The following is a 19,471-nucleotide window of genomic DNA, read 5'->3' as shown; positions in this document are numbered from 1 at the left end:
ATCAGTAAAAGCTTCAATATTTACTGTGGGAAGTTTAACAGCATTAATCTTAAGCAGCACCCTGGTCAGCTCTGGATTCAGCACCATGGACAGTGATCAGAAACTGTCTCACTACAGCCTTACTGGAGTTATTTTGGTAGGCCTATAAATTCAGCACTACTAAGTAAACTAAATGAAGTTTGGGATCGGCGGAAATGAGCTTCCTCCGAAGGGTGGCTGGCATCTCCCTTAGAGATAGGGTGAGAAGTTCGGCCATCCGGGAGGGGCTCAGAGTAGAGCCGCTGCTGCTCCACATCGAAAGGAGCCAGCTGAGGTGGTTTGGGCATCTGATAAGGATGCCCCCTGGGCGCCTCCTGGGTGAGGTGTTCCAGGCATGTCCCACCGGGAGGAGGCCCCGGGGCAGACCCAGGACACGCTGGAGAGATTATATCTCTCGGCTGGCCTGGGAACGCCTTGGTGTTCCCCCGGATGAGCTGGAGGAGGTGGCTGGGGAGAGGGAGGTCTGGGCCTCTTTGCTTAGGCTGCTGCCCCCGCGACCCGGCCCCGGATAAAGCGGATGAAGATGGATGGATGGATGGAAGTTTGGGATCATTTTGGATGTGCTGTGAGTGATTTGGCTCACAGCAAATTTGTTTACTTACAGCAGCAGATATGAGAGTGGTAGCAGTGGCAGTGTTTATCACTTTTTTATTGAGATAATATCCAATTGGGCTAAATTTCATCATTTTGTCTTTTAAGTCCCCCCCCCCCCCAAAAAAAAACAACAACAACAACAACAACAACAAAAAAAACAACAACAAACAAACAAAAAAAACCCAACACAGTTATGTCTGCCGTGCATCTGTGTTGACACAGACAGCCACAGGTACTGTCGCCAGTAGCGAGACTAAGCTGTGCGTATTGGTGGTTCTTATGAGGGTAAAACACAAGACTCCACTTTATGTGAGTACAGTTTTGTGCTGTTTATGCATTAGGTTTCTGCAGGGCTAATACTTTTACCCATAGATGGCAGTGTGTCCATGAGTCTGTAGCACGCTCTTAGTGTGGCTGCCTTTCTGTAATAGCATGAGAAGAGGCAGACGACCACTGACAGCGCTCTGTAATGTAGATTTACTGTAATGGCCTGCAAGGAAATGAGATGTACACTGTTAAATAGTTTGGAAAGACATCTTGCTCCACTCTGCGGCAGCCTGACCTCGCTCCAAGAGCGAGTGTGACACCAGACTACATCACTGATTTGCAGACAGCTTTGACTAATGATACTAGTTAAGAGCTATGGAAGTAAGGACAAAGAAAAACTCTGCGAAACTTGGTCTTTGCCTTTTTTTTCTTTTTAATGCTGCTTTTGTCAAAACGCAAAGTGATCAGAACCTGTTGATTTCGCACTAGGAGAGCGGATTTGCATTACCGAGCACTAACGACACGTGCTCACACGCTCCCCTGCCTGTCTGCTGTGAATGTACCACCTCTTTCCTCCACAACCTCTTTCTTTCCTCTTCATGGCTCTTTTTTCCTGAAGCTCATATGGAGCTGCCGCCTATGTCACACTCCTCATTCATAATGGATGAGCACCAGGAGGAGTAAGATGTGTATTTTCGATGTTTTAACACAGATACGTCAATGTCTTATGTCTGCTAGCAGGCTGTGTCTGCGACTGCTGTGACTACAGCTGATATTCAGAAAAAAAATATGAGGATTGATTTGTTTTATTTTTTTCATGAACCACTCAGTGTATTAAATTTAAACGCACATTACAAAAAGTTTAAGATTAAGATTTGTGTTTGTTGTTCAAAATAATAGGCGACTGTATCAATCCACTTAACTTGCAGAAGCTGTTAAAGATTTTGCTGAGAAGAAATTATTTGGAAAAGCAATTATGGGAAATTGGGCCAATCCCAAAGCACCAGAACATGATTACATGTAGGTAACCACAAATTTTGAGCCAGGTTTTCCAGTTTTTTGGGTTTTTTTTTTTTTGTTATTTGGTGGTACTGGCCAACATGGTGTCCAGTCTCAGTTATAAGACTGGACACCATGTCCAGTCTGCTAAAGTCTAACCTGCTAAAGACTAGAATAGAATAGAATTCAACTTTATTGTCATTGCACATGCACAGGTACAGGGCAACGAAATGCAGTTTGCATCCATCCAGAAGTGCTTTAGCCATGATATAGATATATTACAATATATATTAGCAATAATATAGATATATAAGTATATTACAGAAATGGGTATATTATGGTATGTTATAATGTACACGGTATGAAGTATGTTATGAATATTCTATAACTATAAGTATGTACAGGCTGTAGTGAGTACAAGCTATGTACAGGCTATGAACAGGATATAAATATGAAATAAAAAACATACAGAAATCTGAGATATGCAGTTATACAGAAATGTGAACTATGCAAGTTATAAACAGTTGTAGGATTAAAAATTATCGTATGTACAGAATGATTATTTACACAGAGCTATACAGAAGTGCAGTTAAGATGAGTGAGATATGTGGATAATTTCTACAGAGGCTATATAAAGTGCTGGTGGTTGTGAGTGGTGGTTCAGTCCATGTTATTATTGTGTGTGTGAGGGTACAGTTGTCCATTGTGTGTGTGTGGGTGGTTGTGGGTGTGTGTATGTTCAGTCCATGAGTTTAACGTGGGTCAGAAGGCAGAGTTCAGGAGTCTGACAGCTGTGGGAAAGAAGCTGTTCCGGTACCTGGTGGTCTTAGTCCGGAGGCTCCTGTAGCGCCTCCCAGAGGGCAGGAGGGTGAAGAGTCCATGTGATGGGTGACTGGGGTCTTTGATGATTTTCCCAGCCCTTTTCAGACACCGCTTCCTGTAGATGTCCTTTATGGCAGGAAGTAGTGCTCCGGCGATGCACTGGGCAGTTTTCACGACCCTCTGCAACGCCTTCCGGTCTGAGGCAGAGCAGTTCCCGTACCGGACTGTTATACAGTTGGTCAGGATGCTCTCGATGGTGCAGTGATAGAAGTTCACCAGGATGTCTGAGGACAGGTGGTTCTTCCTCAGAGTCCTCAAGAAGAAGAGGCGCTTGTCAGCCTTCTTGACCAGCTTGGAGCAGTTGGTCGCTCCTTAGTCTTCTCGGTGTTAAGCAGCAGGTTGTTTCTGTCGCACCACTCAGCCAGACGATCCACCTCCTCCCTGTAGGCGGCCTCATCGTTGTCACTGATGAGGCCAATCACCGTGGACTGCTAGACTAATCCACGGAAGCCATGCGACAATATCACTGTTTGAGTTCTCTCGGTCACCTGAGGTACAGTCATGTTGGACTGAGTGTTGGTGGGTTTTTCTGAGCTCTGTTGAGTAACAGCTGGCATTTGTTTTTCTGACTGCTGTGTAACTGGAGAACATGTGCTTGAATGCTAGTGGTGTTGCTGTTTGTCACCAGTTCTGTCTGGGGCGTAAATGAATATTTGACAGTGTAATCAAATCAGTTGTTGCCTGCTCTAGACTTCAGGACTTGGCTCTTTTGCTCGCACAGGTGAGCCTTTTTTATGCTTTTTGGAATGAGTCTGAGTATTTTGTCCCATTTTATCACATTTTTGGGGACATTTCAGTGTGATGCTGCAGACTTAAATGAATCTGTATGCGTTTAGATAAGATGGCTTAAGTTGTAGGCTAGACTCATTTTGTTGGGGCAGATGAGTTTGTACCTCAGTGTGTGCGTCTGTATGTGCTAGTTTCAAGCAGGTCGTAACAGCCCACAGATAGCTTCCGAATTAAAGACCTCTCTAGATCAAGATAACCTCTGTGTGTAGTATTCTCTTCTCTGCCTCCTTTCCTCATTGTCTTTCATTCACGGCTCTCTTTTCTGTCTTTTTCTCATCTCTGTCGCTCTGTGTGTCATGTATATCTGAGTAGCCTCGCTCTGTCACCGTCCCCTCGGCTTTCCTTCAGCTCTAAAATAGGAAATGTCTAAATTACACTTGCTAATACGTTAGCAGCCCTTATTTTTCCACTCTTTCTTTCTCTGTCCTTTATCTCCGTCTTTATAATTCAGTGTTAGAGACAGAACACATTTCATTTAATGCTAAATGTAAGGATTGTTCCTATCAACTGTTGAAAGAAGGACAAAGTTCCTCCCTCTCCTCTGCTTCCAGATGGAAACATCAATTTTTAATGCTCATTCTGCCATATTGGTCCCCCCCCCCTCCCACCCCCCTCCCAGAATGCAAAACCAGAGCACAGGGTCTCCTCTCACTTGGCTCATCTGAAGCACCTAGAAGAATATCGAGGCTTCTCATTTTTTTTAATAAACCCTCCCAAGACACCTGAGCCAAATCCTCATTAAGAGTACTTCATGCAGCGCATGCACATCAACAGATCATTAACATATTAATTTTGACACATTAAAATAACTACTTTCAACAAACGAGGCAATCACTGAGATAACTGGCAGCCTCCTTTGGCTTCTACAGTGGATTCTGTATTACATGCTCATTGCTTTCACTTTTGGGGAGCTTGACTTTATTTCGTCACGGAGGAGGATTTTATTTCCATTTTTTTGTCGCTTGAAATAAAATACATAGTTTTGAAGCGAACTGAATAATAAATAAAGTAGTTTTGAAGTGATGCTAAAACAGCTTTGAGGAGCACAGTTTTTTCTGTATAGAAATACTTAATGCAGTGTTGTTGTTGCTGACCTCCACGGATTTAAGGTTTCTCTATGCCGTGTTGTGCCGTGCACTGTTGTAGGAGTGGGAATCACAGATTGCTCAGATATTATCACAGTATGTTGTTATTACTAAAGCGGCTGCATGTTCAAACAAAAACATTAATGTTTAGCCCTGCAGAACAAGCAGTACAATACTTAACTGTGTCTTTATGATGGAAGACTGAGAAAAGAGGACCTCAAACATCCTCATGATATTATTACTTTTTTATTTTATGAGGATTGAAATGACAGTTTGATGGTCAGCGAGTTGAGATTGAAATATCTCAGCAATAACTGGAGGAAGTGCAGCAGATTTTTTTCCCCAGGCATCCCAAAGGATAACTTTGAATCTCCTTCATGAACCACAGGCTTTTCCTCTGATGGGTTCAAAAATATTTTTTTGATGGTGACTGTTGGAAAAGTTATACATTTATACATCAAATATACATTAATTTTTTCTTCAGGATGAAGGAAAAGTGTGTATGTTGTTACCCTTTTCATCAAGCACAATCATTAAGTCAACCTTTCGTTGTTTCACATACTTGATTATGTGAAACTTCAATTATGACTAACACCAATAAGCCTTTGAATTTAGTGCAAATTTACAGAGATTAGCATGTTAACAAGCCAAACTGAAATGATAAAAGAGTCCTGTATTCTGTAAATAGTGACACCAACAGCCAACACCTGCTAAACATGGTGATTATGAGCATATTAGCATCCTTTTGAGAGCATTACATTGAGTACAGCTGCTAGCAAAACTAGTATATCTATCACAGCTTAGTGTATGGGCAGAGTCTGAAAATCACACTGTGCTAAATCATTCATTATTTCTGGCTTTCTTCAGGTCTCTGAAACCTCAGTGCATGTTTGGGCAGTGATCCATGGCAGACAGGATGGCAACATGGGCTTCTTTGTTTCTCTGGTTTTCTGTCTTTTTGTACATTTTATTTTAAGTACATGGGACGCTGGTCCTTTACACACCAGGATGTCAGGGCTAAATGTTTGGCAGTGCTACTTTAGTGACAGTGCTACTTTAGCTATGTTTAGTGCATTTATTTTGCCATTGCACTTTGAATGGATGTTTTCTTTTCACCATCGACATTGTTTGCTTTCTCTGTAATTAATCTGAGACAAGTAGAGAATCATTCTCACTGTTGTCAAAGCAAACAGATCGCGCCGAGCAGACTTCTCTGACTCTTTCTTCCTTTCAGTCCGACAACTATTACAGTCTTTATTTCACCACCGAATGCTGATTGAGGAGAGAAAACTCTTTATTTATTTATTTTTATTAAGCTTCACAGTGAGGTTTTTGTGTTACTCAGTAATGCTTTATTTATTTATTCATCAGACCAAGGCCACCTTGAATACATGGTAGCCCATTTCCCATCCATGCATCCATCCATGCATCCATCCATGCATCCATCCATGCACCCATGCAACCATGCATCCATCCATCCATCCATCCATCCATGCACCCATGCAACCATGCATCCATCCATCCATGCATCCATCCATGCATCCATCCATGTATCCATGCATCCATCCATCCATCCATCCATGCATCCATCCATCCATCCATCCATGCATCCATGCAACCATGCATCCATCCATCCATGCATCCATCCATGCACCCATGCATCCATCCATCCAACCATCCATCCATGCATCCATGCATCCATGCATGGGCACAGGCCATGTTGTCAGTCTGTGGCAGGGATAACACAGAGAGACAGACAACCATTCACATCCACATCTATGGTCAATTTACGGTGGTGTGGTGGTTAGCACACCATCATGCTGAGCCAGTTCAAAGCAATTAGCCCTAAGTTTTCCAAGTGAGTGTTTATACACCAAGTATCTTGCTAGTATCTCATATGCTTCCAGTACCTACCATCCAATTGTGGTTTTGAGGTTTAGCTGCTGTGAGGTTACATAATATCATAATTTGACCCCTTTAACAGTTCATTAATCACTGGTGTTAAACGATAGTCGGTCAGCGGGTGGCTCCAAGAGCAAAGGAATGGTCTGTGTGATTAAGTCGAATGTTAGAAAGCTCAGGTGCTCTTTAGCAGCACAGAGACTATTAGCACGATAACCAAAAAGCAATTAGATTGACTTTCTAAAATGGCAGTCAATTAGCAAAGCTGCTGAGCTGCATGGTGGGAGAGGTGAGAGAGATACTTGGAGACAGAGAAAGTGCTGCTGACTACTTTAAATGATGAGAAGGCAATGGCCTGCTGCGCAGCTGCTGACGTTTTCAGAAAAGTAGCTGTGATGTCACACAGAGGCAAAGCTCTAATTACACCTTTTCATCTCGTGCAGTGGAGACAAAGATCTTATTTTAAAAAAGCAAATCCAATTTCTGCTACTTATGAAGAATCTTATATCGGAAACATGCCTTTATTCCAGGTTTTCCTCTGCGTCACAGAAAACGCAACCTCAGCACTTTGTGCACTTGATACATTTAGTGTCATGTTTATTTTTTAACAATATAAATTCCTTCGGTCCAACAGCATCCAGTAAATGTCAAGTTTTCATTCACCAGTGAATCCCCCCCCCCCTTTTTTTTTCTTTCCATGATTGAGTGTAAAGTAGCCTTAATAGAATTCAGCTGTGAGTCAGTCATTCAGTAATTCTGGAGGAAGTGTTGTGTGTTAAGAACATGGCCCTACTGCTCATTTGATTTATGACCTCACTAAAGATTTATGGTCTTAATTGTTACTTTCACCACTTCTCGCGGGTCTTTTTTCTAAATTATTGTCTCGTTCAAAGTAAAACAGTTAATAAAGTAGGGCTACCCTGTGATTTAAAAGGTATTATTCTCCTCAGGTGATATTTTCACTTACCGTAATTGTCGGGCTATAAGCCGCTACTTTTTGCACAAGCTTTGAACCCTGCGGCTTTTAGTCAGGTGCGTCATATCGTAAGACGATTTGTTTTGTTTGTTCCGCTGTTGCACGGCACTACGTTGCCTGGCGGAAGGGCATGTGATCAGACACCACAGTATCGGGGTTCAAGAGTGGTATGTTGGTCACATGTCCATCCGCCAGGCAACATAGTGCCGTACAAGTAGCGCGAAAAACAAACTTTAAAGTAGCGCTACGCGTTCAGCGGGAGGCGTGGAAGACGAGCGGCAATAAACTTGCGAAAAGCAAGTTATGCTCAACTCCACCGGTGGAATCTGACAGCGTAGAAAAGTGTGAAAACATCCATGATCACCAACGGATTTCGAAGGGCTGGACTGCTGCATGATGGAGAGGAGGACACCGCCACGGCCCTTCTGAGGGTGTTCGACTCTGACACTGACAACGAGGATTTGTTTGGTTTTGAAAGTGACAACGAAGGAGAGAAGCTGAGAGTGGATGACATAGCCATCCTGAGCCTGTTCGTTTCGACACTGGAGAAGAGGACTTTGGTGGTTTTAGTGCGCAGGAAGAAGAGAAAGATGGTGGTGAATGACTGACTTTTCTTCTTGTTAAAGCCGTGTCACTGCACCTGAGCCTAAAAGGTAGTCCGAATCTATTTTTCTGGTGTGCTGTAGGTTATTGTTATGTACTACATTTGTTACTCATTCATGAAGCACAGTACATGTTTCGTACTTGTATTTACCGCTACTTGTACATATACCTAAAAAGTTATGCAAATATGTACCCGTAACTTGTTTTTCAGGGGTGTGTCTCCAAACAGCCATCTCTTTCCTGACAATTCGCTTTGTGCATATTCTCTTACATATGATAAGTCAACATTGAAACACCTGCGGCTTTTAGTCAGGTGCGGCTAATGTATGTACAAAACAGGATTTTCCCCTGATTTTAGCTTGTGCGGCTAATATTCAGGTGCGCTTTGTAGTCCGGGAAATATGGTAATATTGAGGTAAATAACAGATGCACCTTTCTTACCAAGCTAACGAAGTATCGCTGCTAGGGGTGTGGCTAAAGCTTCTTCTTCATGTGTGAATTCCAAATTTGATACTTTATAACTACAAATCACAAGGTGACATGAGGGGAGCTACATCCGTCTATTATATGCAATCGGTATGTATAACATCAGTTGGTTGTTATGGGAACTGGCCTTCTGACCCCTTGCTCTCAAGTCTGATTTCATCTTTTAGATTCTTTCACCATTTAGTATAGTTATACTTTGATCCCTCTTTCACTCTTAAAAGTCGTATTAAGTTCTGGTTTTCATTTTTTTTATCCATCTGTGTCCGGTCACACATCATAAGCAGGCTTAGAGTTACGCTGAAGAACAAAGCACACTGTTTAATCATAAAAGTAAGCTTCACCGGGCTTTCTCCGACAAACTTTCTTTGTTTGTGAGACATCTGGGTTTGCCTTATGTCTCCTGTTGAAACAAAGGGAAGACCAGATTGACAGACATGGACTGTGCTGATTCTAATCCTTGAAATTTCAAATGAGGTATCTGTTAAGTTCACCGTGTGAAAATATTTAACCTGAAGAAAACTTCTGTCTGTGTGCCGGTCTCTCTCTCTAAAGCCCAGTCTGTTTGTTATTCAGTAAAAGTACACATTTCCATGGAAAACGGTGAAAAGCCAGTCTTCCTGCCAAACAGATTAAAGGTACTTACAACCAAAACATCTCATGAGTATGTTGTTAGGATGTAAGAGAGCTCTCTGACTTGAAGAGAGAATGAAGAACCATTATATCAGGACATCTTGAGGGTGATTTTATGCTATTTGTATATGTATAAGTATGTCTCAGACCGTGCACTCTGCTGCTATAAGAAAGCAGACTTGACTGAAAACAAGAAAGTCATGTTGTCATGGGAATAGACAAGATAGTAGGTGGTTTTTCTCTGTGCAGACCTCAAATGTTGATACACATTTTGAAGGTAGGCTGGCTATTTGTAGTAGTCACAGCGGTCACTAGGCATTAATCTACTCGTACAGTAAATGGATATGTTTATATACAGATAAATAGTAGATGCTCTGATATCTTGGTAGTAATCATACATTCATATATAGTAAGAAATATCTATGAATCCAGCATCAAAGAACTGCAGCTCCTCTAGTGGTCACTTATGGCTGGTTCCAAAAGTCATTCAGTCCCCACAGACACATGTTACAATGACAACAGAATAAACATGCTTAGACAAAATAATTCAGTCTCCGTATTTGATGTTATGTTCAACTAAACTGTGACATTGTTTATTTGGAGCATTTCTGAAATGATCTAATAAATGATATTCTTACTTCTACCAAATGGACATTTGTAAAGTCTGTGCTTCAGCTGTGCTGCACAGACTTTTTTTGTATTTGCATCTTATTTAGCAAGTGTGCGACACTGTTATGCGCCCATACAGTTCATGCATGCAGCTTTCTAACCAAGTTAGCTGATAGCTTAGAACACCGACCTCTAATCCAAATAAACATCATCTTTGCTGTTCTCACATTCTCACCTGTGCAAATCTGCAAATTCAGGCATCGCGCAGAGCTTCCACCATGGAGCCGGCAGATTGAATTCTCTTTTAATCTGTCTGTGTTTTTTTTAAATTCAGGTAACAGAAGAGTTTCAGGGCTGCATGTGTTCAAACTGCTTATTCTACAGCAGCTTGTCATTTTTTATTTTGCTCAGTTTCATGGAGGTTGGGAAGCCGTCAGTTAAGAAATTGACTCCTCTGTTTACACAGAAAACAACCCAACTATAGCAGAGCTTTTAGCCGAATGTTCAGGATGCTAAATGGCAATTAAACTGGTGTTAAACATTTCAATAAAAATATTTTGTTTCAGCCCTCCTCTCCAAGTCTTTGGCAGGTCCCTTTGTTTGTCAGTCTGTAAGTAAAAGGGTGATAACTGTGTGTGTCAGTATTATTTTACGCGAGCTGGCTCACATTTTTGCACGGAATTGGTTCTGTAAATGTGCAAATTTTGTCATGCATGAGTGTCTGTAAGCGCTCCGCGAATGCTTAATAACTCTTTTAATAGGCCGCGGCAGATTGAGCTGTGATGCTTTCCAGCTGAGACGTTTTTGGGTCAGAGTTTTTTCCCCCCTTCTTTCTCCTAATAATTGCTTTGATCATAGGAATAATTAGGTTTTCTTCTTGTTTCATCTGAAAACACGCATTAGCAGGCTCAGTCACCTGTTCACGCAGATTTTTCTCCCAGCCTTCAGTGTACAGTAACATACAGTTAACATGCACTGACAGGAGATGGAGGGATGAGCTACAAAACAAGTGACGCGCTGTCAGATCAAAGATTCACTCAGATTGTGCTCCGTCGAGATAATGTGAATTTCAAACGCAACCTGTGCTTAACTGTTCCAGGATAAGAAGGGATAGTCACTCTTTTGAAACTGCTGTACTAACAGCTACCCATTTGTAGAATAGACCTTGGCATGCTGTGCTGAAGGTGCAGACTTAAGAAGCCCAAATTCAATTAACCGGCCCCCACAGCAGTGATTCTGTCCTTCCGAGTCTTTTTATCTCAAGTGATCCTATGAATAACTAAAGTTGAACTTGAATGTGGAGGGAAGTTTCAGTTAGTTGCTGTGGTGCTTGGTTTGTTTTGGGGCAGTAAATAGTTATTAAGATGATCCCCCTCCTCTGCATGTGTGAGTTCACGGCAAGTGAACCATCAGTAGTGAGGAAAATACATTTCTGGGTTGTAAAAGTTTGACCACCGTAAGAAATTGGCTTATTTGTTTGTTCTGTGGACAGGATGTTGACTCAACTCGAGTTTTCCCTGTGGTGATTTTCAAGTACAAAATGTGCACCGGGTGAGGAAGTCTCTAACACAGCTTTAATTTTGTAAAATGAGATTTTTCATGGAGAAGGGAGCAGTGGGTTCTGTGTGTGTGTTTTGCCTGTAAGCCTCTTCTCTGTGTGTTTGTGTGTGAAACATTTTCTTGTGATGGTTTATGCATTCATAACTTCATCACCGTGACATGTGCACACTGCAATGCCATTTTTGTTTTGATTCAGACTACGAGATTCTATGATTAAGCCATTTATATGCTTTCACACTTCTTATGAATATTTATTCAATCCTTCCGCTGCACATTATCCAAATATTGATCATCCCTCTCCTCTCGCCTACACGAGTGGTGTCCCATCCTATTATTTGTACCTCGCACTGCTTGCACAGCGTCGTGCTCGCTAACTTCAGTGGATGCTCACGTAATGCTGAGAGGTGTCGAGCTGAAACAAAGGCGGAGTACCTCAGATTAGAGCAGATGATAAAATGAAACTTTAATAATCTAAGCGGTGAAACTGGGTCATTCAGAAGCAGAGAACCAAAGACAAGAGAAGAGCAAATGGAGACTTGACGGTAATACAAGTAATTACAACCAAAGAACATGCCGCGCTGATGGTAAAACACAGAATAAAGGGAACATTTGAGACAGCGGGTTGTTTACAAATGTGCTGTTTATCAGGACAGTGCTGAAAATACGTACTCAAAACACACGTTCAGAGATGTAATGCCTCGCTTGGAAAAAGCAATAATCTCGTCAAAAAACAAGAGAATACGGCGTGGCAACATGTTCGGGTCACTCTGACAGGCTTACTCGGATTACGCGCTTGTCCAAACAATCAGTGCTGATTTGATCAGTGTTGTAGCAGACGTGGCACAGTTTGATTGCAGATTGAAACTCTCATTATTACCTGCGCTAACATAATCAGATTTAATCGCCTGAGTCCTTCCAAGAGTGTCAGATGAACTTTATTGATCCTGGCAGCTAAATTGGGTCATTTCAGAAAAGGCAATTTGTAGAGTACATAAAACAAAACACGTTTTCTGATTCCTGAGGAGAAATTCACAGGCTTCTGTATCTTCTGCACTGTGAGGTGTCTCATACTGAAAAACCTTTGTTCTTATTCTCATTCTACACAATCCTACACAATATTCACTGCATACGATTCTTAATATTTAACATTTCTTGCTATTGTCACAGAACTGTAGATTATGTTTTGGATAATACTACTATTAAAAAAAATGTTTGCCTGCATTTCAATGTTTTTTCTTTCTCCCCTCATCTTCTTGAGGGGGGGGAAGACATGTTTTTCGTGCGATTTCAGGTGCACATACTTGAAGTCTCTTGAAAGTTGTCCGCCATGTTGGGTGCGACACAATCACTGTTCGTTAGTGACAAATGTGTGTTTCCCAACTGGTTTTTGAGTGGTTCCTGGTTGTTTCTGGGTGAAATTGGCTGCAAAGAGGAAGCTGCACCAAAAACCTGCCTGTGATTGCTTTGGTCCCTAGTAGATTCCTGCACTCACCTGCGATTTGCACACAAGACTCTGACTTTCAAATACTCGCTAACTATTAGCCGAGTAGTAAAACTTATAAAAGTGTGACGCAATCCAGAAACTGATCAAGTCTTGTAGGATTTGTATTGCATTTCTTACAGTTTCACTATCGCTGAGAGTTTTTATCTGCCAGTTGTATGCAAACAAATAGCTGTTGTCCATGCAGATTTCATGCAGCTGCAGAAATCTAATAAAGACCAAACCAGTCGCAAGGAGGCTTTTCCTAACAAATCAAGGACAACACCCACTGACAGGTTTCCAGGTCTGTGGAACCTCATTCACTTTACTCCAAAATGACGGACAAAATGATTTAATGCTTTTAATGATCACATGACTGCTAAACCTCAATACTCAACATAAATACCAATTCAGATTGATAGTAAAACATACTGGCATTTTTAGCTAGTTGCAGATAAGTAGACTAAATCCTGCTCCGTGATTGGTTAATAATAGTCAGAACACTGAGTACAAGTGGAAACCAGAAAGACTTCTGAGCAAAAAGTTAGTTCCTTGTCTACCAATTGTGTTGATATCCACGATTTCACATCATCTCCATGTTTATGTTGAAACATGTTCGTTCTCACATTACATTTCCCGCAGCCACAGAGGGACATTACAATTTCCTAGCCCCGTCATTATTTTGTGTCGACCAACTCTTTGCCCTAGGCTCTTGCTGCTAAATGTGCCGCCATGACAGAGCGCATGTATCATTCTCTGAAAGCTACGCCCACTGGGGAAAAAATAGTCAGCTCCATTAGCTGCTGTTCAGGACTAAAAACATTAACAAGCGGATGTTGATTTGCTTAAAAAATGCACATGTCAGAGGACGATTTTAGCACCCGGCATCTAGTTAGCCTTTAAAACCTTATTTTAACAGGTGTTACAAGCTATTTCAGTCAGCTAAGTCAAAATAATAATGTTACATATAGCTTTCTGAATTCTCCACACGATAATAAAAGGCGAATGTCACGTCTACTGTTTACGTCTTACTTTTCACTTTATTTCTTGTTGTTGATGCCTCACATCTTAATGCCTCTGGCCACTTTTGTCCAACAAACGACTCCTTTTCTCTTCTTTTTAAAAAAACAAAAAAAAAAACAAAAAAAAAAAAACAGAACTGGTGAGCTTTTTACTTAAAACAGCTTCCCACTAAAGCTGTAAATGCAAGTGATCAGGGTGATATTATATTATTAAATATAAGAATATTGAAACCTTTACCTTTTAAAACTTTAATAAATATCCAAATGCAAAGGTGTATCAAACCTGGGTGTTTCAATGTGTGATTGTTCCACAATATCGTGACCAAAAACTCCCCTGCATGCCGTCACCATTGCAAATGTTCTGCATGAGTCACGACCATAATGTTGTTGCCATTACACCACCAGGCATGTGACATTTCTTCTCCTCGCTGTAAATGTTTTTGTCCATTTCACCGCATCTGATTTTACACTTTAAAGTTCTATCTGACAGCATCCAGCTGATTGTTTGAAACTAGACCAAGAAAAAAAGGCATTGTTTTGAGGTCAGGTCGGCATGCGGACAACAAGTATCTTTCTCTGTTCCATTTTAGGAAGAAGAATGATTTTAGATTTCTGTCCAAACGGCTGTGAGAGAAGTTGACGTGTTGTTTGCGAATCAAAAGATATTGCAAAGGACTTTGAACTGTTTCTCTCCTTTTGTGTCATGCAAGGCTGGAAAGTGCAGTTTGGTGTAATAGATGGTGGTTTGCTATGATTGGAGCAATTCTGGACTCTTCCTGGAGGGAAAAATACGGCCAAAACTCAAAAACTCAAATACTACCATTGAAAGCAAAGGAATAAATGCAAGCAGCCAGATATTTTCAAAGTTGTGCTGCAGATTTCAGTGTTTTTATGAACAACTTTTTCTGGGTTAAACCAGGAGGATGTCGCACGTTTTTGCTGTTTAACGTTTTGTTATGAGATTTTTATTATTAAGACATTTTATTAATCATTATTGCTGATATACTAAAGCTAAGAGTGTTCATATTTCTGTTTGCACTCAACCACCTGCACAACTGTCTACACTTTGCCTTAAAAAGACTTGTTTTGCTCTCACATTATCTCACAGGAAACCGCCACCCAAAGAGTAAGAAATGACCTTGTAAGAACATAACCTTTTTTGAACATAAGTTCCGAGATCTCACACCTGCCTGTTTGACTAGAGAATGTTACTTCCTTTCTTGTATGTTTCATGCTGTGTATAAATAAAGGCAGAGAACTGCTCCAGGGTGTGGGTCTCACTTGAGCTCTCACCCGTGCACGTTAAACTGTTACAAGTGTCTGAGTGTTATTTCATTATACCTGATTACTTGATAAATATTGTCTCTTATCACGTTTAAATTGAAATCCTGAACCTTTGTATGTGTTTGATAGCTTACTCTGATGGATAATCTGATTGTCAGTTTAAGTGCAAAACATTTAGTCGTTTGTTCACGTTTCTCATTTGTCTTTGTTGAAGTGAAATCCTTTACAAAGCTCATACTAAAGAAAACAAAAAACCTGTTCCTCCCTCGCTTTCTTTCTGCTCGTTATAATTGGAGAGACTCCTTTTATGCCACTTCAGACAACTCAGAAAGGGTAAAGACAAGTAAGAGAGAGAAAGCTAGCGTGTGCTCTTGTGGGGCGCATGTGTGATCAGGATGTCGTCGGTTCTCCACTCATGATCAGCGAACCCCTGACTGAGCCAGGCTGGCACAGAGCTCCCCTGATTGGACCCATCAGAGCGAGGAGAATAGTGATTTCCACACCTTCTGCCTCTCGTGTGGGTGAATGAAAATCTTGTGCTATTTGTCCCGTGTAACGGGAGCAAGGCGGCTCTGATCTTTCCCCTCTGTCTTTTCTTTCTTAGTGCTGATACACAAAGGAAGGAGGAGAACGGGAGAAATGAAGTATGAACGATTAGAAAATGAAAGAAGATTGCGTTTGATTAGCACTCATTAATTAACTCAGTCAGCCGCCTGCCTGCTCCCCAGCCAGCCCATCCACAATACATGGCCTGGCTGCGTGATTAACTCAGCTGTGTGTGTTTGTGCGAGTTGGAGAAAGGCATGTTGTCATTAGTAGAGAAAAAAACATGTTTTTTTCCCCTTTTTATCAGCTTTATCATCTTTTGATCTTTCTTTATTATATTTCTGTTGATGTCCAAGTGTGTGTGTGCATTTTAAATGATAGTTTTCGTACATATGCATGATTAAAAGTTACCTGCACTCACAATGTGAGTGATTGGTGACAATTAAGAGTGGATAAAAGAGGATGCCAGACATTAAGGTGAAGGAAGAATGATTAAGGAATGAGTAAGATTTAAAAGAAGAAGCAGGTGAGAGGAGATGAATGAAGGCAGCACGAAAGAGCAGAAAGTTGGGAAGAAGGACGCGGCAAAGACGAGAAAAAGAGAAACCGAATCAATTCTTAATAGAGGAGAAGACTCGAGCAAAACAAGGACGCGCATATTTTTTTTAAGTGCAAAGAGATGAAAGAAAGTTAAAGGCACAAAAACAGTAAGAACAAAGGATGGGAAATGGGAGCTGGGAGGGATGGAGCGATTTCATACAGAGATAAGAAATGGAAGATTCAGATGAGCCCCAATTTCACAGTGGTGTGAGTGCCGCAGGTTTGTGCCGTTACGGCATTACAAGGAGCGCTTCACTTGATTGCACATAAGTCCTGTTGTAGTGGGAGCACTTGGCATGTTTTATTCAGCAGCTCATCTGTAGCAGGATGGACATTTGTTTGTTCTTCAGTCTGCTGCGTGCTCAGGGTCGTGGATGCAGAGCCACGTCTCCTTACTGCTAATGGACGGAGCAGCATTAGTCAAGTGTGTCAGGCTCTGCCCCGCTTTCTCGACTGCTGGCACTGATGTTATTATCACCAGTCAAAGCTCCCACTTTAGAAAGGATATTTCAGGATTTCCTTGATTTCACAGAAGGTTTAGGTCATTCTTTATGGGAGCTTTCTGTATTTCATACGCAGTACATGTGAACCTGCTTTTGAAGTGCTTCAAGGCCAGATGGAGTTTATCTGGCAAGTCTTCTTTTGCATAGTTTGAGCTTGTGGTGACATCAGGCTGAAGGAGAGAGGAAATATTTCTGCTCGTCTGTGTTTCACTGGGAGATAGTATATAGTTTCATTTGCTTCATACAGCCATCAAAAACTTCTATTGATCCAAAGTAACCAAGTTTTTCAAAAGTTTTTTTTTTCTAAATCAGGTTTGACACCAATTTTAACAGGATGATGTTTCAGGGACCATTGAATTTAAAAAAAAAAAAAAAAAAGTGGAGCATGGTCTTGTTAGGTTCCCAGGATTGCTATTAAGTAGGGTTGGGCAATATAGCCTCAAGGTTATGATCTTTCAAGGAAAATTTACTATAATGATGTTTATTGTGATATAGTGAATATTTTCTCAGTGATTGCAGCTTGCAAGCAGCAGCATTAATTTGAACAAAATGCTGACAGACTACCTACTTTGAAGGAGGACTCTATAGCCACAAGGATACAACAGCAGTATTATCAGTCAAGTGTAAGCACAAAAGTAGCCAAGGTAGTGTTTTCACTGGAAACTTTAATAAAATAATGGGTTAACATTTTAGTCTAACAATAACTGTCATTGAAGGAACTTGTACATCTTCAGGAGCTACACAATCCACACCAACACCTACTGGTATCTCTTCCTGGTTGTACTTGGCGATGTGTTTTTGGAAATAGGTTTGTCGTTTACACTTTTAGCATGAACAGTTTTCTGGCATATTTTGCAAAGTACTGCACACTGGTGGTTGATGTAGCTCCATTTTTAGGTACTATATTAGGGAGGCGGCTGTGTGGCTCTTGCTCTCAGGCGCTAGCCCGGATAAATTTGAAAACAGCGTTTTCTTCTGAAAACGCTCCTCGTCCACACTATCGTTTTCAGTCGTTTTCACAGAGTTGTACGTCCACACTGAAACGACCAAAAATGCTTACGTTCCTGTATTGCGCATGCATGAAGCGCAAGACGATTCGACCTGCCTCATTTCTGTCTACCGTTTATTTACTATCACTGGCTCTTTGAAACGTGGTGGCAAAATGTTGAAGAAAAGCACAGAGTTTTTTAAATGGACTAATAATGAGGTGGAGTTGTTGCTGCGACTAACACAAAAGTACAAAGTTGCAAAAGCGAGTGAGAATTAAAGAATTTGAAGAAAAGCTATGTGGAGCATGTACAGACTGATATTAATCTTTAATAGGGCTAAACAAAACAACTGCTGTATAATGCCCTTCACTATCTTAGGTTAATTGGTCACAGGACTGCATCACATGACTTAAATGTATCATCGTTTTCTTCTCACTGCAACATGAAAACGGCGTTTTCAAATGTATCCGCTTTGGAGAGCATTTTCAAAACACTCTGTTTTCCTTGACCGAAAACGTCGTCTCAGTGTGGAGACATAAGATTTCAAATGAAACGTATTAGTGTGGACGTGGCCTCAGGCGTGTCTGGACTTGTGGCTTTGTGCGTGATAGGGAAAGTTAACAAAGGGAGTTAACTTGTGTTAGCCCTACTTATCAAGGATTGAAAAATTAGCAAAAAGAACTTACAAATACAAAACTGCATATCTAATAGAATACTTGGCATGATGTTATTGAGTCATTCAGCAATGAGTACTTTTGTTTTGCTTGAATTGGAACCTTAATTGGATGAAAATACACGCATCCATCTGTGTCCTGTGTACATAAGACACAACTAACCAGGAAGTCTGTCTGTAAGAACATTCATATGTGCAGGGTCAGAGTAAAGATTATATATGTTCCACATTACCTTGTACTGCAAGGTCAGAATTATTTTAGCCTCTCATGCATTTATTACTGAAAAACGTTTTATTTTAGGCAAAGTAACCCAATGGACTAAATGACACGGACTTCCCTATAAACATGAACTTGCTTTGTAACCGAAAACACAAAAACACTCCTAACAACCAAACCCAAAACTTTACTCCACCGTCTTTCCCCAATGTGTGTGTCTCAGTGGACCTCGTCACTTAAGTGACTAATTATTTCACACGCTGTGATCATTTCAGAGATGTCTCTGGAGACTCACACTCCTGGGAGTGGGACAGGGCACTCACAAACACCAGTAAACAGTCTTATGACGATGTCTAATGCTCGTTCTGCTGAAGCATCTGCTCACATAGAGCTCAATATTTTGGAGGTTTTCTTCAGGACACACACACACACACACACACACACACACACACACACACAGCTGCTTGGTCGGTTGCTCAGTTAGTTTTGTTATTCCAAACCAGCTGTCTGCTCAATTTCCTAGAGTCAGGAACATCTGTGTGTGCCCTCCCTCCTAATCCCCTCTCACTATCTCTCCTCTGTCGTCTGCCCACACACTCCTTGTATTTTCATTATTAAGAGCGTATCAGTGTGACAGGTAACAGAAATCCAACTTAAGGGGAAAAACCCCTTCAGAGCTGAGTTAAATTGGTATGGCAAGCTCCACCGTCAGCAGTCCTCTATGTATGTGCATTTT

The 19,471-nt window shown here is 41.2% G+C and overlaps 1 protein-coding gene and 1 long non-coding RNA gene across 3 annotated transcripts in view; both read left to right on the top strand.

Annotated features, from left to right (window-relative positions):
- snx29 (sorting nexin 29) overlaps positions 1-19,471 on the top strand; it is a 146,150-nt gene that overhangs the window by 57,658 nt on the left and 69,021 nt on the right. The gene's annotated exons all lie outside the window — the stretch shown is intronic.
- Positions 191-18,274, top strand: LOC146513054 (uncharacterized). The gene is made up of 2 exons (XR_014875831.1): positions 191-7,531; positions 8,552-18,274. It is a non-coding gene; the product is annotated as an uncharacterized LOC146513054 (long non-coding RNA).

This window comes from Neolamprologus multifasciatus, chromosome 8, assembly GCF_963576455.1.
Source record: "Neolamprologus multifasciatus chromosome 8, fNeoMul1.2, whole genome shotgun sequence".
Classification (NCBI taxonomy): domain Eukaryota; kingdom Metazoa; phylum Chordata; class Actinopteri; order Cichliformes; family Cichlidae; genus Neolamprologus; species Neolamprologus multifasciatus.
Note: the sequence above shows the minus strand (reverse complement) of the source record. Positions and strands in the feature narration are given on the sequence as shown.